Source organism: Triturus cristatus, chromosome 1_1, assembly GCF_964204655.1.
Source record: "Triturus cristatus chromosome 1_1, aTriCri1.1, whole genome shotgun sequence".
Taxonomy (NCBI): domain Eukaryota; kingdom Metazoa; phylum Chordata; class Amphibia; order Caudata; family Salamandridae; genus Triturus; species Triturus cristatus.
In genome coordinates, this window is record NC_140579.1 from 936,504,261 (window position 1) to 936,529,394 (window position 25,134).

Genomic DNA, 25,134 nt, shown 5'->3' on the forward strand with positions numbered 1-25,134 from the left:
GTCAGTGACATCACTCATGACATCAGTCATGACATCTCAAATGACATCACTCATGACATCACTGATGACATCATCCATGTGATAGTCTGACACACCTCTTCACACTCTAATATAACCTTTAATACACCCACTCTAAAATACAGACTACCATTTTCGATACCATAGACACACCAATACCAGATACTAGATACCCATCCACTGATTCCTATCTATATATTGTAAGCCGGACATACACTGATACAGTCACTCATACATGCTGTCACTCATCATTACATCAGTATAATATCCACTCATACACCTATACATACATTCACACAGTGCTACTGATCCATAGAGTTACTCACACATCTACTCAGTCATGCCAAAAATCAATCAGACACCCATGTACTCACCTATGCAGATATGTACACACCACCTGACTTATTTATATACACACCACTTCCCTTATTTATATAGAGACTATCACATACTTACTCTCTTATACAATCACCAATACAAGTACACATTTGTGTATGTAGACACTCTTGCAATCACTCTCTCTCACGTATAGTCAATTATACACCCCAACACTCACATATACTGTCTAAAAACATATATAGTTACTCACATATATACAACTGAGACACCAATTCACTAATCAACACACCTGTACACACAGTTAGCTACCCATACAGCCCTTCCGAAATGCAGTTTTGAATGTATAGAACCAGTGAAACAGCTATTCAGACATGTGTGCACAGAGTCAGACACCCCCCACCCACCCAGATAGACACTCAGACACCCATACAGATACTCATACAATCAATAACTCATATAGACACTGATGTAGCTACTCACCAACCCATGCACCTGCTTACACACCAACAGAGGCTAATAGAGACATTCACACAGTTTAGTCACTAATCCATGCATTCAGTAACATATGTTCAATCAGTGACTTATAGAGTCAGTCATGCATCTACTAAATAATCCATTCAGGCACATATACATCGACTCATTCTTCAATAGGCCTTGGCATAGATATATAAGAAAAATATTTACAGTTTACAGAAAAACACATTCACTGGATGATGTCATCAGTGATGTCATTTGAGATGTCATCAGTGATGCCATGAGTGATGTCACTGACTATGTCATGAGGGATGTAATATGTGACGTCATCAGCAGTGCATTGCGAGCACGCAAGTTATAATTAGCTCAACTAACTATAACAGGGGAATTTCTCTGGTTTTATGGGTCAAATGTCCAACTAACTATAACATCTCTGAAACCTATGGTTTTTTCAGTGAACTTCTAAGGTTTTTTAAATGCTAATTTCTAACTATAACGTCCTTGAAACCTATGTTTTTTTCAGTGAATATATATATATATCTGTGAGCAAGGGCAACGGCCCGAAACACATCAGATTTGCAACTCTTTAACTAATAAACTTACCTGTGCTTGATTCCTGGGATTCGTGTCGTCTCAGTTCGCCGACCTGGAAGTGCGGAGACGGCTTGTCTTTTGCTTTATATATATATATATATATATTACCTACTGGCGGTCGCCAGTAGGTAGTTATAGTTAGGACCTATTTTCCATAGGAAATCCGCAACATTCTATTCCCAATAAGTCTGGCGCCGATTGACGAATCTTCGCAAAAGTTTCCAAACTTTTGGCCAGCTGCGGTCCGCTCCTATCCTGAAAATTTCGTGGTGATTCGTCAAGCGGGGGCTGAGAAAAAAGGGGGGTCCCAAAAAGCTTTTTCCCCATGCAATTTCCCCAAGGACCTGTTGACGCAGCTACAGCCCGAACTTCTGAACGGAATTACACCACATTTGGCAGAAAGGTAGACCTTGGTTCGGAGTCATGCCTTTTGCTGAAATGGTGTAAATCCGTTCAGTAGTTCCTGAGAAAATCAAAAGTAAAATCACATATATATCTGGGCGGAGCCTAACCACACATCTCATCGTGAGATCTGATTGGCTGTCAGCACTTCATCCAAGAAGTGTTGGCAGCCATCTTGGGACCAATATACATGATAGCACCTCATTAAAAAGCATTGCAGTTAATAGAAGGTTTTAAGACTTTAGTTACATTATAAATCATTTGTTGATGGTACCATACTCATTTTAGGAATTGTGGTATGTTCTAAGGTGATTTTACCACGTGAAAAAGCCTTCTGCTGGGATATCATGAATCATGTTTGAGAGAAAACTATTTTCACATGCTTTTCCCACAGAGGTTTGGAAGGTGATCTATAAGCTAAACTGAGAGCATATTTTCTGTAAATTCACATTATCTTTCTTAGTCATGTGAGAATGAAGTCTGACATTCTCAGTAAAACATGTACATCCAACAAGGGCAGAGACTGTCAGTTGATTCCTTTGTGTTCTACTGCAGCTTCCCAGAGTGTTTCAAAGAACAATTAGAGCGCTAACACTCCTACTTATGATAAACGTATGGCACACCTGAAGCCATCTTGATTGGAATAAAGTGGTAAATCTTAAAACATTTAATTTTAAAAGGAACAAAATGAGGGGGTTCATTTTGCCATAGAATGTATGATTAGTGCTGCAGAAAGAAAAATTAGGGCACATTTTGACTTCTCAAATCCTCTTCTATTTCATTAAAAAGTTCTGACATGCAGACTGAAACATGCACTTTGAATACCAGCAGCAGACTTCCCTGGTGAGCAGCAGCTTTACTACAGTGATCTAATGAGGAACTAGAGTGTACCATTCAGAATTTATGGCAAATGTGTCACATCTGAATGCCTTCTTGGTGGAACCAAAGTAAACAAGCATTGAAAATGCTATAGGTCTCGCCCTCGTTTAAGTTAAAGCAATTCTGTTTGTAATTAGGTGGCTTTTTAGCTTTGCTTTTATTAGTGTTTTTCAAAATTTCATGTACATAACATGCATATATGTATATGTATGCATGCATTTATATTTGGATTTATATAGATATGCAGATTATATATATGTTTATATATGTATGTGTATATATATATACACATACATATATATAAATGCATATGCATATATGTGCATATGTGTTCGTATAGAGAGAGGTAGAGAGAGGTAGAGGTGTAGAGGTAGAGACGTAGAGGTAGATAGGTAGAGGTAGAGAGGTAGAGAGTAGTACAGAGAGAGGTAGAGAGTAGAGGATGAGTAATAGAGAGTAGAGAGTGAGTAGCAGAGAGTGAGTAGGCGAGAGTAGTAGAGTGAGTAGTAGAGAGTGAGTAGTAGAGAGTGAGAAGTAGAGAAGTAGAGAGTAGTAAAGAGTGAGTAGTAGAGTGAGTAGTAGAGAGTAGTAGAGAGTGAGTAGTAGAGAGTAGTAGAGAGTGAGTATTAGAGAGTGAGTAGTAGAGAGTAGTAGAGAGTGAGTAGTGGAGACTGAGTAGCAGAGAGAGAGTAGTAGAGAATGAGTAGTAGAGTGAGTAGTAGAGAGTAGTAGAGAGAGAGTAGTAGAGAGTGAGTAGTAGAGAGTAGTAGAGAGTGAGTAGTAGAGAGTAGTAGAGAGTGAGTAGTAGAGAGTGAGTACTAGAGAGTAGTAGAGAGTGAGTAGTAGAGAGTGAGTAGTAGAGAGAGTAGTAGGTAGTGAGTAGTAGAGAGTAGTGGAGAGTGAGTAGTAGAGAGTAGTAATGAGTGAGTAGTAGAGAGTGATTAGTAGAGAGTAGTGGAGTAGTAGTGAGTGAGTAGTAGAGATTAGTAGAGAGTGAGTAGTAGAGTGAGTAGTAGGGAGTAGTAGAGAGTGAGTAGTAGAGAGCAAGTAGTAGAGAGTGTGTAGTAGAGAGAGAGTAGTAGAGAGTAGTAGAGTAGTAGAGAGTGAGTAGTAGAGAGTGAGTAGTACAGAGTAGTAGAGAGTGAGTAGCAGAGAGAGTAGTAGAGATTAGTAGAGTAGTAGAGAGTGAGTAGTAGAGTAGGTAGTAGAGAGTAGTAGAAAGCGAGTAGTAGAGAGTGAGTAGTGGAGAGTGAGTAGTAAAGCAGTAGAGAGTGAGTAGTAGAGAGTGAGTAGTAGAGAGTGAGAAGTAGAGTAGTAAAGAGTGAGTAGTAGAGTGAGTAGTAGAGAGTAGTAGAGAGTGAGTAGTAGAGAGTAGTAGAGAGTGAGTATTAGAGAGTGAGTAGTAGAGAGTAGTAGAGAGTGAGTAGTGGAGACTGAGTAGCAGAGAGAGAGTAGTAGAGAATGAGTAGTAGAGTGAGTAGTAGAGAGTAGTAGAGAGAGAGTAGTATAGAGTGAGTAGTAGAGAGTAGTAGAGAGTGAGTAGTAGAGAGTAGTAGAGAGTAGTAGAGAATGAGTAGTAGAGAGAGAGTAGTGGAGAGTAGTAGAGAGTGAGTAGTAGAGTAGAAGAGAGTGAGTGGTAGAGAGTAGTAGTGAGTAGGAGAGAGTGAGTAGTAGAGAGAGAGTAGTAGAGAGTAAATGCCATGCCGGTTGGAATTACTCACAACTGCTGCGCGGTCAGCGCAGCAGTTGTGAGTAATTCCAACCGGCATGGCATTTGGAGGCCCACTGAAGGGTGAATAAACTCTGCTCTCTAATTGAAACACACGGACCTTACTAAAAGGATTTTAATGTTTTCTCTGATCAGGACTCAATGTCCCAACATGCCCAGCACTAAACAAATGCACTGTGCGTGACCCACTGGGGGTCTGTGCATGTACTTAAAGATGTTATTGGAGCCATCTGTGTGGAGAACTTGAGCTGCCCATGAAGAAGGGACGCGTCGGCAAAAATATTCTTACCTCAAGTGAAGATGCTGGTTCTCTGCAATAATAAAGCTGTCTGGTTTCTACTGCTGCGAGTGCGTCTTCAAATGCTTTAGGCCATTGTTTACATATATGTATATGTATATGTTTGCATGCATTTATATTTATATAGATATGCAGATATGTACACATACATATATATAAATGCATATGCATATATATATGTGCATATGTGTGCATGTACAGAGAGGTAGAGAGGTAGAGGTGTATAGGTAGAGGTGTAGAGGTAGAGAGGTAGAGGTAGAGAGGTAGAGAGAAGTAGAGAGAGAGGTAGAGAGAGGTAGAGAGGTAGAGAGTAGAGAGCGAGTAATAGAGAGTAGAGAGTGAGTAGTAGAGAGTAGTAGAGAGTAGTAGAGAAAGTATCAGATAGTGAGTAGTAGAGAGTAGTAGAGTGAGTAGTAGAGAGTGAGTAATAGAGAGTGAGTATGAGAGAGTAGTAGAGAGTAGTAGAGAGTGAGTAGTAGAGTGAGTAGTAGAGAGTAGTAGAGAGTAGTAGAGAGTGAGTAGTAGAGAGTAGTAGAGAGTGAGTAGTAGAGAGTGAATAGTAGAGAGTAGTAGAGAGTGAGTAGCAGAGAGAGAGAGTAGTAGAGAGTAGTAGAGAGTGAGTAGCAGAGTGAGTAGTAGAGAGAGAGTAGTAGAGAGTAGTAGAGAGAGAGTAGTAGAGAGTGAGTAGTAGAGAGTAGTAGAGAGTGATTAGTAGAGAGTGAGTAGTAGAGAGAGAGTAGTAGAGAGTAGTAGAGTAGAGAGTGAGTAGCAGAGAGTGAGTAGTAGAGAGTAGTGGAGTAGTAGAGAGTGAGTAGTAGAGAGTAGTAGAGAGTGAGTAGTAGAGTGAGTACTAGAGAGTAGTAAAGAGCGAGTAGCAGAGAGCAAGTAGTAGAGAGTGTGAGTAGAGAGTGAGTAGTAGAGAGTAGTAGAGAGTGAGTAGTAGAGAGAGAATAGTAAAGTCAGAAGTAGAGAGAGTAGTAGAGTAGTAGAGAGTGAGTAGTAGAGTGAGTAGTTGAGAGTGGTTGAGAGCGAGTAGTAGAGAATGAGTAGTGGAGACTGAGCAGTAGAGAGTAGTAGAGAGTGAGTAGTAGAGACTGAGTAGTACAGAGTGAGTAGTAGAGAGTAGTAGAGAGTGAGTAGTAGAGAGTAGGAGAGAGTAGTAGAGTGAGTAGTAGAGAATAGTAGAGAGTGAGTGGTAGAGCAAGTAGTGGAGAGTAGTAGAGTAGTAGAGAGTGAGTAGTAGAGAGTGAGTAGCAGAGAGAGTAGTAGAGAGTAGTAGAGAGTGAGTAGTAGAGACTGAGTAGTAGAGAGTAGTAGAGAGCGAGTAGTAGAGAGTGAGTAGGGTAGAGTGCATAGTAGAGAGTGAGTAGTAGAGAGTGAGTAGTAGAGAGTGAATAGTAGAGAGTGAGTAGTAGAGAGAGAGTAGTAGAGAGTAAGTAGTAGAGAGTAGTAGAGTGAATAGTAGAGAGTGAGTAGTAGAGAGTAGTAGAGAGAGAGTAGTAGAGAGTGAGTAGTAGAGAGAGAGTAGTAGAGTAGTAGAGAGTGAGTGGTAGAGAGCAGCAGAGAGTAGTAGAGTGAGTAGTAGAGAGTAGTAGAGAATGAGTAGTAGAGAGTGAATAGTAGAGAGTAGTAGAGAGAGAGAGTAGTAGAGAGTGTAGTAGAGAGTGAGTAGTAGAGAGTAGTAGCGAGTGAGTAGTAGAGAGTGAGTAGTAGAGTAGTAGAGAGTGAGTGGTAGAGAGTAGTAGAAAGTAGTAGAGAGTGAGTAGTGTAGAGAGTAGTAGAGAGTCAGTAGTAGAGTAGTAGAGAGTAGTCAGTCAGTGTCAGTTAGAGAGTGAGTAGTAGAGAGTGAATAGTAGAGAGTAGTAGAGAGTGAGTAGTAGAGAGAGTAGTAGTAGACAGTGAGTAGTAGAGAGTAGTAGAGCGTGAGTAGTAGAGAGTGAGTAGTAGAGAGTGAGTAGTAGAGAGTAGTAGCGAGTGAGTAGTAGAGTAGTAGAGAGTGAGTAGTTGAGAGTGAGTAGTAGAGAGTAGTAGAGTAGTAGAGAGTGAGTAGTGTAGAGAGTACGAGAGAGAGTTGCTAGTAGAGTAGTAGAGAGTAGTCAGTCAGTGTCAGTTAGTGTCAGTCAGTCAGTGTCAGTCAGTCAGTCAGTGTCAGTCAATCAGTGTCAGCCAGTGTCAGTCAATCAGTGTCAGTCAGTCAGTGTCAGTCAATCAGTGTCAGTTAGTGTCAATCAGTGTCAGTCAGTGTCAATCAGTCAGTCAGTGTCAGTCAGTCAGTGTCAGTCAATCAGTGTCAGTCAGTGTCAGTGTCAGTCAATCTGTGTCAGTCAGTGTCAGTCAGTCAGTGTCAGTCAGTCAGTGTCAGTCAGTCAGTGTCAGTCAGTCAGTGTCAGCTAGAGCAGCTCTGCTGACCTGGTTCTCTGGCTCTAAAGCAGCTCTGCTGACCTGGTTCTCTCTCTCTAAAGCAGCTCTGCTGACCTGGTTTTTCTGGCTCTACAGCAGCTCTGCTGACCTGGTTCTCTGGCTCTAGAGCAGCTCTGCTGACCTAGTTCTTAGGTTCTAGATCAGCTCTGCTGACCTGGTTCTCTGGCTCTACAGCAGCTCTGCTGACCTGGTTTTCTGCACTCACGATGCACGCACCCGACTTCGCGAAAATATATTTAAAAATAATATACGTTTATTATAAGTACAAATATATTATTTTGATGAATATCTTGCACAATCTCTTGCCTTAATATGTATATTAAAGACACATACATATCATTTTGGAACATACATTTTTTATGCGGGAGTCGCGCACCAAGTGCCCCAGTACGTATATGATGTCACGCGGGACCCGCAATCGTGCAAACATCTCGTACCGTAATGCGCATGTGTCGCAAATGCACGGGAGCAGGAGTCGCAGACTGGTCGCATACCAATCGCGCATATCACGTGATATTAAATGTATATGATGTAACTGAAAACACGCAGCCGTCGCACACCATACGCGGATCCTTCATGACTTTTCTAAAATGGCGACTAGAATGCACGCACCCACCGTGATGTGTACACTTTAAGTGCGCGACTCCGAAAAAAATTGGATTTTTTTTTAAAGAAATTAATATAAATATATTAAAATAAAAAATGAAAACAAGAAAAATAATCAATATTTCAGTTTTAATTAAAACATTTTTTTTTTTGCAATTTTCTGAAAAATATATTATGTTATTTAATGAATAATATATTTATAAATAAACAGTTAAAAACTGTAGAAAAATCAGTACAAAAAATAGATATAACTACTATCACACTTAAAAGTTAGCATTTAAAAAACCTTTGAAATTCACTGAAAAAAATAGGTTTCAGAGACATTATAGTTAGAAATTAGCATTGAAAAAACCTTAGAAATTCACAGAAAAAACCATAGGTTTCAGGGGTGTTATAGTTAGCTGCCCATTTCACTCATACAAAACCATAGAAATTCCTCCGTTATAGTTAGTTCTGCTAACTATAACTCACGCGCCCGCAATGCACTGCTGATGATGTCACATATTGCATCATTCATGACATGGTCAGTGACATCACTGATGACATCACTGATGACATCTCAAATGACATCACTGATGACATCATCCACTTGACAATCTGATAACCACATCATACACTAGTATAACCTTTCATCACTCACTGTAAAATACAGAGTACCATATTTGAAACCATTGACACACCAATACCAGTTACTACATACCCACTCACTGATTCCTAAGTCTACACACACAACTACCCATTCAACAACAGAATCATCTATACATGCAGTCATTAATTAATAGAACACTATCAAATGCACTTATACACATATATAGACATTGACACACCAGCAGTCATCTTAGTCGGTTATACAGTCATCCTACTCACTCATGAAAAAAATGTATTGCACTTAAATTTACTCACTTACACAATTATCCAACAACACATCATTAATTCAAACACATAGTAACTTATCGTTAATATGTTAAAAAAACACCATTACAATTATACTCTCACAATCACTGACTCTTACACATACTTATTTATATACACCAACTTTCACATACAATGCCTTTTATTTTTTTACTTTGTTGAAGATGTACAACTAAAACATATATTCGCTCACCAACACACAAATAAATACACTCAGTCACCCAAACAACTGTTTCCACATGCAATCTTAAACCCATACACCTAGTCAATCAACCATTCACACATCTATGCATAGAGTTACACACACCCCATCCAACCACACACAAACTCAGTATCCCATACAAATACTCACCCAACTAATCAATAACTAATATACACACTCATGTAGTTAGTGACTAACTGATGCAGCATGTTATACAACAACAGAGACAGTGCTGCACACATTCACATAGTTTAGTTACTAATCCATGTATTAAGTGAGACACTTTTAATGACTCACTTAAAAAGACAGTCAGACAGCTACTAAATCCTGACAGTTATATATCCACTCAATCTTCAATACAGATTGGTATATATATAATACATATTTAAATTTCAAGCTAAACCACATTCAGTGGATGATGTCATCAGTGATGTCATTTGAGATGTCATCAGTGATGTCATCAGTGATGTCACTGACCATGTCATGAATGATGCAATATAAAACATCATCAGCAGTGCATTGCGGGCGCGCGAGTTATAGTTGGCAGAAATAACTATAACTGAGGAATTTTTATGACTTTGTATGAGTGAAATGGGCAGCTAACTATAACACCCCTGGAACCTATGGTTTTTTCTGTGAATATATATATATATATATTATCTACTGGCGGTCGCCAGTAGATAGTTATAGTTAGGACCGTGTTTCCATAGGAAATCCGCAACATTCTATTTGGAATAACTTTGGCGCCGGTTGACGAATCCTCGCAAAATTTTCAAAATAAGTAGGGCGCTCCGCTCCGCTCCAACCCTGAAAGGCTCGGGGTGATTCGTCAAGCGGGGGCCGAGAAAAAAGGGGGGTCCCAAAACACGTTTTCCCCATGCATTTTTCCATAGGGACCTTTAGTCCAAGGTACAGCCCGACGGCTGAACAGAATTACTTGAAATTTGGCAGAGAGGTAGTCCTCAGGTCAGGGAAGTGCCTTTTGCAGGTCTGGTGTCAATCTGTTCTGTAGTTCCTGAGAAAATCAAAAGTAAAATCATATATATATGTGGGCGAAGCCTAACCACACATCTCATCCTGAGATCTGATTGGCTGTCAGCACTTCATCCAAGAAGTGTTGGCAGCTATCTTAGGACCAATATACATGATAGCACCTCATTAAAAATCATTGCAGTTAATAGAAGGTTTTAAGACTTTAGTTACATTAGAAATCATTTGTTGATGGTACCATATTCATTTTAGGAATTGTGGTATGTTCTAAGGTGATTTCACCATGTGAAAAAGCCTTCTGCTGGGATATCATGATTGAGAGAAAAATATTTTCTCATGCTTTTCCCACAGAGGTTTGGAAGGTGATCTATAAGCTAAACTGAGAGCATATTTTCTGTAAATTCACATTATCTTTCTCAGTCATGTGAGAATGAAGTCTGACATTCTCAGTAAAACATGTACATCCAACAAGGGCAGAGACTGTCAGTTGATTCCTTTGTGTTCTACTGCAGCTTCCCAGAGTGTTTCAAAGAACAACTAGAGCGCTAACAGTCCTACTTATGATAAACGTATGGCACACCTGAAGCCATCTTGCTTGGATTAAAGTGGTAACTCTTAAAACATTTAATTTAAAAAGGAACAAAATGAGGGGGTTCATTTTTCCATAAAAAGTATGATTAGTGCTGCAGAAAGAAAAATTAGGGCACATTTTGAGTGACTTCTCAAATCCTCTTCTATTTCATTAAACAATTCTGACATGCAGACTGAAACATGCACTTTCAATACCAGCAGCAGTTTTCCCTGGTGAGCAGTAGCTTTACTACAGTGATCTAATGAGCAAAAAGAGTGCTAACATTCTGAATTTATGGCATATGTGTGACACATCTGAATGCCTTCTTGATGGAATCAAAGTAAAAAACTGAAAGTATTTCCTACTGAGGAGACTGCAGTAAATGAGGAAATTAGGAAACTTCATAACAAATAAGTCTCCCAAGATGGCCACCAGAGACAAAAGAGCCCAAATGTAGCCCAAATATCACCCAGATGTAGCCCAAGTATAGCCCAATGACAGAATGTCCCAGAGTGTTCTTAAAAACAACTAAATCGCTTACTGTCTTCATTATGACAAAAGTATGGCACACCTGAAGCCATCTTGATTGGAATAAACTGGTAATACTTAAAACATTTAATTTAAAAAGGAACACAATGAGGGGGTTCATTTTGCCATAGAAATTATGATTAATGCTGAAGAAAGAAAATGAGGGCACATTTTGAGTGACTTCTCAAATCCTCTTCTATTTCATTAAAAAATTCTGACATGCAGACTGAAACATGCACTTTTAATACCAGGAGCAGACTTCCATGGTGAACAGTAGTTTTACTACAGTGATCTAATGAGCAACTAGAGTGCTAACATTCAGAATTTATGGCAAATGTGTGACATATCTGAATACCTTCATGATGGAATCAAAGTAAAAAACTGAAAGCATTTCCTACTGAGGAGACTACAGTACATGAGGAAATTAGGAATCTTCATAACAAATAAATCTCCCAAAATGGCCACCGGAGACAAAAGAGCCCAAATGTAGCCCAAAATCAACCAGATGTAGCCCAAATATAGCCCAATGACAGAAGTGTGCAAAACACTTATTATTTTGTGTTTTTGCAGTGTTATATAGTGCAGACTTGTCAGGTATTGGAGTGCTTTACATGAGCATTGGTTACATCACACAAGAACAAATTCATTTTGGTTGTAGACATGGGGAGACTAAGTGATTTGACCAGAATCACAGAATGACGAGCTGAAGCAGAAACTCCAACCTGGTCCCCAGTTGCAAAGTCTGCAGTTCTGGAAGTAACACCACATCCTCTCCCCTAAGTGCAACATTTAATCAAGTGGTCAACTGGATAAAAAAACATAAAGATAACAAATAATTTAAAAGTGCTTTGTCGCTATTTGAAAACTCAGAAAATATGTCCTTATTTTAGTCTTTTAGAGCACTAACCATAATTTTGATGCCAATAAGACCCTCTCATATATGTAATTTCTAAAGGAAATGCTCTAGGTATTACAGTTTTGATTACATCAAGATGACGTCAGGCGTTCCACACTTTTGTAATAAATATAGAATGTTAGCAATCTAGTTGTTCATTAGGATACTGTTGAGAGGCAGAGGCCAGGGGCACGGATTCTGAAAATTGAAGGCAGGTAGGAGGGTGCAAAGGCAACAATTTAACCACACTGAGCAGGCAGGAAGGGCCGTGGCAGCACAACAGACTATGGAGGGCAGTGGAAAGGGGGGCAGGGGCAACAAACCAACAATACAGGACTTGCAAGAGAGGCTGTGGCAATGTAATAGACCATTGTGAGCAGAAGGAAGAGGCAATGGTAGTACAACCATACATGCCAACAGACCCGATTCAGCCAGGAAACGTCCAATGTTTTTAAGCTCAAATGGGCTTTATTTGATCTGTCTCCTGTCTACAATCTCCTCTTTTTCAATGTAACTCAAAGGGGAAAATCAATACCCCAGCTTTTTTTCAAAATCTCCCTCTTACCAAGTTCAAAATGTTCGCAAGTATGGTACATTGGATCATGGAAGGAAATGGGGTAGGTACATGGACTTGGATAACAGAGGACAGGAGGGACATGAAGAGGTGCGCCAAACTGACTCTGCAGGGCAGGCATCAGGGTTTGCAGCAGCACAATACACCACACAGGGCATGCGGGACGGGAGTGCAGCACAACAATCCATAGAAAGCAAGAGGGAGGGGACAGGACCATGCACATGGACAACAGAGAACAGAGGGGCAAGAGGCAATGGTAGCTAGCTGACCATAATGGACAGACAGGTGAGAAAGCTGCAGCATAACAGACCATAAAGGGCAGGAGGGACGGATCAGGGGCATTACAATGGAACAGACAAGCCAGGAGGGAGGGGGTAGGGGTCTGCACATGTAAACAGAGGGCTGGGGGCAGCACAATGGCTATGATGGGCAAGAAGGAGGGTGCAGGGGCATGCACAAAGGACGATGGAGGATAGAAGGGAGGGTCAGGACCTGTGCACAGACAAGAAAGTTCAGGGGAAGGGGCCTCACAACAGACCGCACGGGGCAGGCAGGAGGAGCAGTTGCAGCACAACAGACCAGGGAGGGCAGAAGGGTGTGGCAGTACAATGGACCATGTGGACAGGAGGAAGAGGAGGAAGAGGATAGGGGCATGGCATGTGGACAGGCAGGGTGGAGGTGGCAGGGATAGGTTACAGTCATCTGACAATGCTAGGCAGGTGGGAGGGGAGTGGCAGCTCAACAGAACACTCAGAGTAGATAGGAGTGGCAGGTCCATGGAACATGGTGGGCAAAAAGGATGGAGCAGGGGCATGCACAAAGACATCGGAGGGCAGGGGGAAGGAGAATAGGGGCAGCAAGCTAAGCACAGAGTTTAAGCAGGAGGTCAATGATGGGACATAGAATTGGGCAATGGAGGGCAGGAGGAGTGGACTGGTACATCATACTAAATTGAGGGCAGTGGCAGCACATCAGACCATGCATGGCAGGAGGGAGGAGGCTAGTCCATGGATTCACACAACAGAGGATAGGGAGGAGGGGGATGGGGCAGCAAGCTAACTGTTAAGAGAAGGCGGGTATTAGGAGCTTTATTGTTTTTAAAACGTGTGTCTGTGCGAACTACTTAAAATATGAACAAGTATGCAGCATAATCTCACTTTTATTCAGGAAGAAGAGGACGTTTGTGACTGTGACTCCGGGCTCACTTGGCAGAAACACCCCCTGACCCTCCACCCCCTATCGCAAAATGCAATGCCCGTGAAAAGGGTAGGTGAACACAGTGTTATATAGAACATAGTCCTGAGAGCACGATTGAAAATGAAAACTAGATATAGTGTATGGTATAAACTATGCACCAAAAAGTGTGATATAAGATGAACCGGGCGTGAAATATAATATGCAATACATTGTGCGCAATGACAGATTCATTGGAGAGCGCGAGATAGCACAGGCACTAGCGCGTGCTATGCGATATGCGCCTTGGAGTGTAATATGCACAGGGCAGTGTTGTGTAACCTAACTAGTCTCTAAAGTTGTAATATAAAATATGTGCTGGGGAGTGTAACGTTGCATATGCACTGTGACAAAGATATGGATCCCAGATTGTAATATGTATGGCATAGCACTGTGCGTTATAACATAGGCATCGAGGAAGGCACGTTAGATGGGGCAATATAACCTGTGCGAAGACAAGTGTGGCATGACATATTCACTGGGTGGTGTTACAGTGCACATGGGCTAGAGAGTGTCATAGCATATGCACTAGCTAGTGGAATACAACAGAGGTGTGTGGCACTCAGCAGGCAATGGTGGGTGTAACACAGCATTGGGCTCTGCCAGGAGCGCGCTGTGACTCTCAAGTGATGTTCGTCCCCTTTCCAGAGAGTAAAATAAAAAGTATTACACATCCGGCAGTGGATGTGTGTTTTATTAATCGTGAGGGGGGTTTCTTGCATAGTTTTGGTCGAATTTTTGTCGAATCCCCTTTGAATGGCTTGGTGTGCATGTGTATTAAATGTGCACGTCAATAGCTACCCATGTTTGTATAAATAAACGACAAGGGTGTCTACCGGGATTAGGCACGGTAGGGCATCAGACATGTCAGAGCTTCACTAGTGGTGTAAATACATTCCACGTGGATTCATTGTATGCATAGTCGCCTTTTAATGAATATCACGCAAATCGTCATGGTGATAGGTACGTACGGTTTGTCCAGCATGTCCTAGGTGTGTCTATAAATATATATTTTTTTTAAATAATAAAAAACAGTGGCCGGCCCTGGGGATTGGGGTCAAAAAAATATAATTAGGAGACAGGCCCTGGGGGATGGTGTCATCAGGGCCAATAAATTAGAATAAGAAGGGGAACCACACAGCCCCACTTCTTAAAAAATTCAAAAAAATAAAAGACTGGCATCGTGCCGGAGGCGACGCCCCCTCCTTGCAGCACTCTGCAAACGCGCCCCCTGGCGAGTTGTAAGTTGGGGAATTAATTCCTCTTCAATACTGAGGGTCCCTGAGGGCCAACTAGCCCAACAGGCATCTCCAGTATGCGCCAGGGAGCTGCGCTGCAGACAGGTGTTCTGAGGCCAAGCCCCTTTTTACACCTCTCTGCAACGCAGCTCTGTGGTGCTTACTGGAGGTACCTAGTGGTCTAGTTTGACCCTAGGAACCCTTAGGAATCAAGGGGACTTAATCTCTCAACTTAGAACAGCCACAGGGCGCGTTTACACAGTGGTGAAGGGAGGGGACGGGGCCTGAGGTGACGTGTGCAAACACGCACTATGGCACGTTTTAAATTGGGGATATCATTTCCCTTCAATACTGAGGGCCCCTGGGGGCTAACTAGCCCACCAAGTGCTTCCAGTAAGCGCCACTGAGCTGCATTGCAGAGAGGTGGTCCAGGCCGTGCCACTTTTTACACCTCTCTGCAACGCAGCTCTGTGGCACTTACTGGAGGTACCTAGTGGGCTAGTTGGACCCTAGGGACCCTCAGGATTCAAATGAACTTAATCTCCCAACTAAAAACGGACACAGGGCATGTTTACACTGTGGTGAAGGGAGGGGACGGGGCCTGAGTTAACGTGTGCAAAAACGCCCTGTGGCCTGTTTTAAGAGGTAGTTTTAATCCCACCTGCCCTATTATATACTAGGGGCTTACAGAGGAGGTCATGCTAATCACAGGGGGACCCCAACGCATAATGTTCCCTAGTGTATGTAGGTGTTTTCACTGTATTCTAAGTGTCTTTTAACATAGCACTGGCTCTAGGACTGGTTAGTCAGACTCAGTTACCACCAGTATCCGTCTGAAAAAGTTGAGGGTACAGGATGATTTTGCAACAAGGCTTCTTTCTGCTCTTCTTTTTGTTCTTTCTGCACGTTATCCTTCTTCCTGCACTTTTCTTCGTCTTTGAGGACTTCTGTTGCTTCTTTCTGCACTTCTTTTTTTTCTTTCTGTGCATTTTTTCTTCTTTCTTCACATGTCCTATCTCTGTAGGCATAGTTAGAAATTAGCATTTAAAAAACATCAGAAATTCACTGAAAAAACCATAGGTTTCAGGGGTGTTATAGTTAGCTGGACTTTTCACATGTACAAAACCATTGAAATTCCCCCGTTATAGTTAGTTCAGCTAACTATAACTCACGCGCCCGCAATGCACTGCTGATGACGTCACATATTACATCACTCATGACATGGTCAGTGACATCACTCATGACATCACTGATGACATCTCAAATGACATCACTGATGACATTACTGATGACATCATCCTTGTGATAGAGTGGCAGACCTCCTCTCACCCTATTATAACCTTTGATACACACATTCAAAAATAGAGACTACAATTTTCAAAACAATGGACATACCAATACCAGTTACAACAACCTCTTCAGTAATTATAAGATCCACATACACATCCACTCATTCACCAACAGTCCTATACAGTCACTCATACATGTACTCACTCATCATATGTACTCATACACCTATACATCCTGTTACACAATGCCAGTCATCCATAGAGTTACTCACACACATAGTCACTCATGCTAATAAAGAATCAAACATACATTTACTTGCATATACAGTTATACACACACCACCACACTTACTTCTACGGAAACTTACACATACTTAGTCTTTTAAACAATCACTTATAGAAACACATACTTATTCATACAGGAACTCTTTCAATCTCTCACTCTCACATATACTCACTTATATACACCAATAGTCACATATACTAGTTTAAAACATATGTAGTTACTCATAAAGACACTATTGAGACAGTCATTCACTCACTAACACACCCATACACACACTCATCCACCCATACAGTCCTGCACACATGCTGTCTTCAACACATACAAACAGTGAGTCACTCATTCATGCAACTATGCACTACGTAATACCCCCCACCGAACCATGCAGACACTCAGACTGATACTCAAAAAACCAACTAATAACCTATATAGACACCCATGTAGCTACTCACCAACCCATGCAGCCACTTATACACAAAGTGAGAGACTGACACAGATATTTACATATTTAAACATTACTCACTAAGCCATGTATTCACTATGATACACTTAATAAGTCAGTTACACAATCAATTTTTCAAAAACAAATCATCCATTTAGACACTTATATACCCATTTATTCTTCCATTGATCTTGAGATATACATATATAAAACATATTTAATTTTCAGAAAAACACACATTCACTGGATGATGTCATCAGTGATGTCATTTGAGATGTCATCAGTGATGTCATGAGTGATGTCACTGACCATGTCATGAGTGATGTAATATGTGACGTCATCAGCAGTGCATTGCGGGCGCGCGAGTTATAGTCAGCTGAACTAACTATAACGGGGGAATTTCAATGGTTTTGTACAAGTGAAAAGTCCAGCTAACTATAACACCCCTGAAACCTATGGTTTTTTCAGTGAATTTCTGAGGTTTTTTAAATGCTAATTCCTAACTATAACGTGCCTGAAACCTATGTTTTTTTCTGTGAATATATATATATATATATATATATATATATATATATATATATATATATATATATATATATATATATATATATATATGTATATATACATATGTACATATAGATATGTATATATACACACACACACATGCGCACGCCTTTGATTCATTAATATTTTCTGGGTTCTTGTCCCAAACCTCTAGAGGTTTGTGGTGAGCTGGGAAAAGCTGCATCTGAGCCTTAACAAACCAATTTCTATATTCTGCTATGAACCCTCCTAAATGTCGGGCACACCTGGATAGATTTCTTTACCCCAAAGGGGTGGTTTAGCTTATAGTGTTCCCTCTTCAGAGAAAAGGAAAACAGGGAGGCTTCTCTCGCTTTTCTCTATAACAAATTAGGCTGATCTTGAATTGTGAATCAGACAGCCTTGTAAGATAAAACCCAATTCTTGAGTGATGCAAGTGAAAGCATGGAACTCGTGGGTGTGTAGCACAAAGTTATAGTGTTAGTCAACCACCCCGTTACACCAAAGTAAACGTCCCTGGGGGCAGAAAATGCATAACTCGCATTGCATCAGACACTTCCAAGCACTGCCTAATCTGGTTCATGCAGTGACATGATCGAGCTGGCCACATGGATTTTTGCCTTACCTCTAACATATGATGCTAGAAGAAAAGGGGCAACCCAGAAACCCAGGGACCTGGGCTGGACAATTATTATCAAAACAAGTGGTCCCTATAGGGGAAGTGTAACCCTGGACTTACACAGCAATAGTGAGATAAAGAACTCCTCTGCAAGTTAGTTTTAGTTATGTGATAGGTGCCTTTATTTTAGTAATGTTGTTCTTACATTGCAAAAAAAGGTACAAAGGAGTATGACACAGTATTCATATTACTTAGAATGACCAAAGGTGTTCCTATGGGGTGACGGTGCAGTGGAAGTAACATGAAGTGATTAAGTGCTCTTGTGCTATAAACAGGTATATACACAAGAGACTGATCTGGGCAACATGTTGACAAGAACGGCACTCATAATGTGAGTGTCGACAACCACAATCAAATTTTTTAAATCAGTCCATATATGTTAATGCCAATGTATCGACCCCTTCGCAAAATTACTTAGGACAGGGTCATCATCAGGGCAAAAAGAGAGAACAGGAGACACTAGAGGGTTGGGGCACAGAGAGCCACAACTGCAGACTGCGGGGAAGGAAACGGTTCCAACCGGTGCACGTAAGACATTAACGCGTCTATATACCAGGATGGAACCTACATTAGATGCAGGTGTTAGTTCACTGTAACTCTAGGGTTTTTGACACCCACTGGCCCGCACCACACCATCGGATTTACTTGCTTTTTAATCAGGACATGAGCAGCAGTATATTGTCTGTGTCAGCCTCTTGCACAAGAAATTGGTGGCGCAGTCCCCTGCTTCTGTCAACAGTTTTCTGAGGCAATCCCATGAAATACTGATTGACACATCTTAGGTTGTGTGTCTCTTTGCTCCAACCCTCTGGTGTCTCGTCAATAAATTGTGCTGATCAGTCACATGTATATATATATGCCTGTACATAGCACAAGCGCACTTAAACACTTCTTACCACTTACACTGCTCCATCATTCCATAGGAGCACCTCTGGTCTTTCTAAGTAATATGACTACTGTTTCATACTCCTCTGTACCATTTAAGCAATATAAGAATGACATTACTAAAAATAAATGCACCTATCGCTTAACTATAACTAACTCGCAGAGGAGTTCTTTATCTTACTACTGCCATGGAAGTCCAGGATTACACTTCCCTCTTAGGGACCACTTACCTCTAGCACAGAATTTCGACTAATCCTCACAGTCTTATTAGCCTTGCTGCACCTACCCAAGAGCGAGATCCCACGAGAGGAACAAATTGACACGTTGGAATAGGGAACCAGTCACCACAAGAGAAAGGGTCGGGTTTTACCTTAGAAATGTAGTTCTAGGGTTGAGACATGAGACCTTGGCCAGCACATCACAGGGTCTCCATTGGGGACTGTTCTAATGCATATCAAGTGAGATTTTCTGAGAGTGGGGGAATTGTAGGATGGCCATTGTATTTGAAGAACGGCTACCCATTCAGTTGGAGTTTGAGTCTGGTGTTGACACTCTGCTGATTAGAGACTTTATTTCATAAAATGAACAAGAAGAAATCTAAGGTCTCAGAACTAGGACAATTTTCCAAGAAAGGACTTGTAGGTTGCCCCCTCTTGAGTAGATGCAGGTAAAAGGCTGGTCTCTCTGTGTCTACAATCAGCTGCTTCATATCGGCAAGGATACCAGACTGGTATGAGGAGGCAGTAGACAACCTCGACTACATCTGGGGTACACTCTCATGTCAAATATCATCATAAAGCTCATCCACTTGACTCAATGATTGTCGAGTCCACTATGAAAAACACAAGGAAGTAGGTTCTCTTTTCTGCCCTAGGTTATCCATATTGCTGAGTTGCAAACAAGCTCTAGCAGATGATACTTTAGGACTAGCATGCAGTTCTTTTTTGCAATTTAGGCTAATGCGTTTTAACTTTGTACAATAGTGCACTCTTACCCATCTGCAAACAGGTGTGTATTAACCACTCTGCACATCACTACATGCTTACCTCTATGTACATCAGTGCACGTTTACTGTATTTAGTACGTCCTTACCGTTAAATACTAAATGTAAGTTGTACACTCGTCTCTATTGGCACACATTTATCTCAGTGCGTTTACCTTTGTTGGTGCACTACTAACCCTCTGTAAGAGGAGCAATCTTATCTTCAGGCACTTGTGCACTTTAACCTCTCTGTACGTTGGTACTGCCCTCTATAACAATTTCATAGCAGCATCCGTCTTTCACTGTAGTGGAGCAATCTAATATCACTTTCCATCTCTTAATACTATCTTACCTCTCTGGGTTCTTGATCTCCTCTGTGACGAAGTTGAGGGTGTCCCATCCAGAGTAAGAGAAAAGGGCAGAGTAGAGTTTTAAGGCGATGTCACCTGGATTGTAAGAAGAGCCTTCAAAGGAGTTCTCAAAGTGCTCAGATTTTCCTGGAAGAGGTGAAGACAAGTCAGTCAACTGATTCATTCATCTTGAATAAGAGCATTTGGAACTCAATACCCCTTTAACTTGGACCAAACTATCCTCATCTGCTTGCTCTTACAACTCAGGCACAAGAAACCTTATCTGACTCATTTCTCAAGGTTGCATAAATTGTGGACTCTCTCTTTCAGCTCTGTTGTGTTTACTCTACATTCATCCAGGTTTGTGATCTTGATTCATGATTCCCTCCTTCATCTCAGTTGTGCTGACTCCTCACTACTGCTTAATTTGTGCTGTGATCACATGTGGAGTTTGGGCACCAACAGTCATTTTCATCATCAGGTTTTGACCCAGAGAGAGAAAAACAAAATAGGTGAAAGGACAAGAAAGATAGAAAACCAGTGACAATAGAAGAATACAGTGATGAAAAAGTATTGCAAGAGTCTGATAAAGAGACATGAAGCATGGCAAAGAGCAGAGGCCTGAGGAACCAAAAGAATGCAGCCTTGTTAGATAGCCCAGTATTCAGTAGAGCCAGCTGCAGGCTCTTGGACTTATTGTATATGTATTTTTTTATTACAAAATCAAGCACTGTCCCTCACGTTTCAAGCTCAGTGTGTTACTATCTAATTCACTCAACCAGCTTGTCTGTGTTGGCTCTTGGCGCATTCGCCCAGCACATTCACTCATCCAGCTCAGTTATGTTGACTCTTGACTCATCCAGATCCATCATGTTGAGTCCTAACAACTCACTCATCCATCTCAATGTATTGTTCCCTAGCATGCTCATCCAGATTGATTGTGTTAACACTAACCCAGTTCAATCATGTGGACTCTCAAGACACTCATATTTCTCAGTTGTGTGGACTCAGGACAGACTCCACCAGTACATTTTGGTTGATTATTTCGTTTGGTTGTGATGTTTCCCAACTCAATCAGCTGAGATGTGCACACTCACCCTGGCAGAGTTTCACAATGCCTGCAATGATGACAGCGATTAGTGCCAGCACCTTTGCATAGGTAAACATGTCTTGCACTCTTGAGCCCCATTTCACGTAGGCGCAGTTCACGAAGGTGAGCAGACCTGGGGGAGAGAAGGGAGCGCGTTATAAGCAGGTGCTGGTTCTTACTCTTGCTAACCTGTAAGCATGTCACTGAACACTCTTCCACATTACAAGCAGGGTTCATCATTTGATTGGATTTATGGTTTTATATTGTATTGCAGCATTTATATTGCACTTTCTACCTGTTGGTGGGTACCCACACAGGAAGCAAGCTATATTAAGTAGGGTGTGTGGTTGTAGGGGTGCTGTCTTTGTTATGACACAATGATGGAAGTGTTTCCATGAGGTGGGCTTATCATGTTAAGGGACGCAACGCTTAATAATGTGATGATTGAGGAAATGTGGGAAATGCAGGGCAATTTGAGATTATAATTAACTGGCAGCAACGCTTAGCTCTGCATGTCTCTTTGAGGTGTTCACAGTTATTCTTCATAATCTAAGTTGAATTTTGTGTATTTGTTATTGCGCACGTACAACCCATCTGAGTAATTTACGGTGCTGGCAGGTGAGAGAGTCACATGGAGAGAGTCAGAAATCGGTGATGTGATAAATAGCTAAAACCTGCAGAGCTAGGCTATGTTCAAGTCCTCTGATGGCTAGAACTATTTAGTAAACCTTTTCAAAGCATGTCTGTATCTTCAGAGTATACCCCTCCAGATGCTGTAGAGTGGGTAGTTGCAATGGTCATAGATAATTTCTGAAATCATTCCATAATATCTGAATTTACCAGGGCCACCAAGGTATATGTATATAGGGGCAGATTAACAAAGATGCGTCAGTTTCCCTGCACCTCCATACAAAACCCTTGCGCCACCATGGATGTGCCATATTTACAATACGGAGCACCATGGCGCAAGGATTGACAGATGCATCAGAAATTGAGACGCATCTTTTGGTGCAAAAGTGACGCATTGCTGGAGTTGCTCATGGAAGTGACGCAACTCCAGCAATGCGCCACAACAGATAGGTGAGTCCCATTTAAAAAGCCTTGCTTCATTCCTTACGTCTGGTCTGAGCAGGTGTAGGGATTTTGACGCAGTGAAGGCGTAGAGTGACGCAGTGAAATGTAAATTTCACTGTGTAAGTACTACATGGCTTTTTGCAGGGGACCGCCAACCCTGTATACATTATACCTGACGCAGGTATAATGGGATGCCTGGCTTTACAACGTGATGTATCCTCCTATATGCATCACGTTGTAAATTGGCTACAAGGTGGCGCATTGTTTACACCGCCGCTGCATCACAAAAAGTGATGCAAGGGCAGCACAAAAGTGTCACAAGGGGCTTGTAAATCTGCCCTTAGTATGTGGTCAGCCCAGCTTAAAAGTGGCTGTTGAACCTCTTAATCGGTGCTCAATTTGAGCCTGTGGTTTCCAGTGCTCAGCACTGGCACTTATGACATTCTGCCACATGGTGGCGCTGTTTATTTCATTTAGATGCAAGCACAAGAATTGTTTACAAATTAAATATACACTATGAATGACTAATACCTGCTGCCAAAGCCATCCTTTTAGTTTTAGGAGCCTGGAATTGTCAGGATTGTCACACTTGTGGAAATGTGACAGTTATTAGTTGTGTTGTTACTGTAACTGCACCACTGTCAGTGGCAATGGGCAGTGCAAGCGGAAGTGGCCTCCTGACTAGCCCTAACTTATTTTTTTACAAAATAAGCACTGCTCTTAATGTTTGGGTATGTAGCAGAACAAAAAGGAGGGTAGGTATATTGGGATGACCATTCTCTATCTGAACATTTGGCTGAAGAACGCAGTCGGCAGTAGTCAGCAGTAAGTATTCTAATTCTTGATAGTGGACAGTGCCTCCAAGCAGACACCGATGACCAGTCACCAGGATCTCACCACCAGGAGCAGAGAGATGTTGATTGGTGAGATCCTAGCTGTTTGAGAGGTAGATTTTTAGATTTTACATTCTCTTGGGTGTCTCCTTTTATTCTACAGCCAGACTTTTTAGGAACGACACCTTTTTTCCCACCAGTTAGGAGAGAAGTACCAAAAAAAGGAGATGGGTCCTGAGTGCTTTTCCCACATTTAAAACCTATTTATAAAATTACCAATGTTGGCTTGAACAAGCCCCATAGTAATGTAAAGAGAATCTAGCACTTGGCGCCGAAGAGCTATAATAATATTCAGGGCTGTAGCTCAGCCATAGAAGGATTTAAGTACCTTCTGGTTTTTCTGGGTATCTTAGATGAAAGTTTTGTATTCACCTACCTATTATTATTATTGTAGTTTGTAGAGCGCACGGCTACCTCCAACGGAGGAGTCCCGGCGCTAGCAGCGGATGCAGAGAGGTAGGGGCAGGTTACCAAGTGCCTTAGCTTCAGCGCCGCCTCACCTTAATTTCAGCACCGCCTCACATTAGATTCAGCCAAGCCCCACCTTAGCTTCAACCCAGCCCCACCTTAGCTTCAGCCCAGCCCCACCTTTATTTCAGCACCGCCTCACCTTAGATTCAGCCCAGCCCCACCTTAGCTTCAGCCCAGCCCCACCTTAGCTTCAGCCCAGCCCCACCTTAGCTTCAGCCCTGCCCGACCTTAGCTTCAGCCCAGCCCCACCTTAATTTCAGCACCGCCTCACCTTAGATTCAGCCCAGCCCCACCTTAGCTTCAGCCCAGCCCCACCTTAGCTTCAGCCCAGCCCCACCTTAGCTTCAGCCCTGCCCGACCTTAGCTTCAGCCCAGCCCCACCTTAATTTCAGCACCGCCTCACCTTAGATTCAGCCCAGCCCCACCTTAGCTTCAGCTCAGCTGCACTTTAGCTTCAGCGCAGCCCCACCCCAGCACCAGCGCAGCCCCACCTCAGCAACACAGCATCGGTGCAAATATTAATGTCACAACAAAATGAACATATCAAGGAATACAGGCTACTTGACACGTTTCAGAAAAGGGCTTATACATAGGCATTCTGGTTATTACTCGTTTATTTTAACAGGTCCAACTTTCTAACCGTATAATATGAATACTGTTAAGACTTTGGCTATAAGCTATTAACAAGTGATGCAATTTATGCGCCACTCTGGCCTAGTTCTGCAAGCAGTTGTATCCAGTATCCTGGGCTACAGGAATGGTCCCATCTGTGATACTTCCCACTACTTTCCACAGACATCAGGACCAGTAGAAGGAGTTTAATAGGCACTGGTCAGAGCAGGAATCCTTTGGAGGATAATGTGGGAACGACATAGATATTACTAAAGGTTGTGTGAAAGGGCTGAGTTGAAAGACCCCTGCCTCAATGTTTCCTTTTGAGTAAGGAGAGGCCTTTGTGGTACCAGATCCAACGTAGTGTGCCCTTTTCCTAGTTATGCTCAATGTTAGGCTTTAGTTCCGGAGTCAAGGGCGTAGCAAGGCACCCGCTATAACAGCTTCATTGTGGGTATCATGGCTAGATTAAATAGTTATTAATGACTCTTCTTAACTTTGATATGTGGCTTGCAGGTCCCAATATAGAAAGAGAAGCTAAAAAAATAACACTACACAAAAAAAAATATTTCGACACAGTTGTGAGTTGGGGGCCAAAGGGTCTCAATGGAACCAAACTTGGTTTAAGAAAAGAGAAA

The 25,134-nt window shown here is 41.8% G+C and overlaps 1 pseudogene; it reads right to left on the reverse strand.

Annotated features, from left to right (window-relative positions):
• Positions 1-25,134, reverse strand: part of LOC146871318 (Y+L amino acid transporter 2-like) — a 647,328-nt pseudogene that overhangs the window by 131,817 nt on the left and 490,377 nt on the right.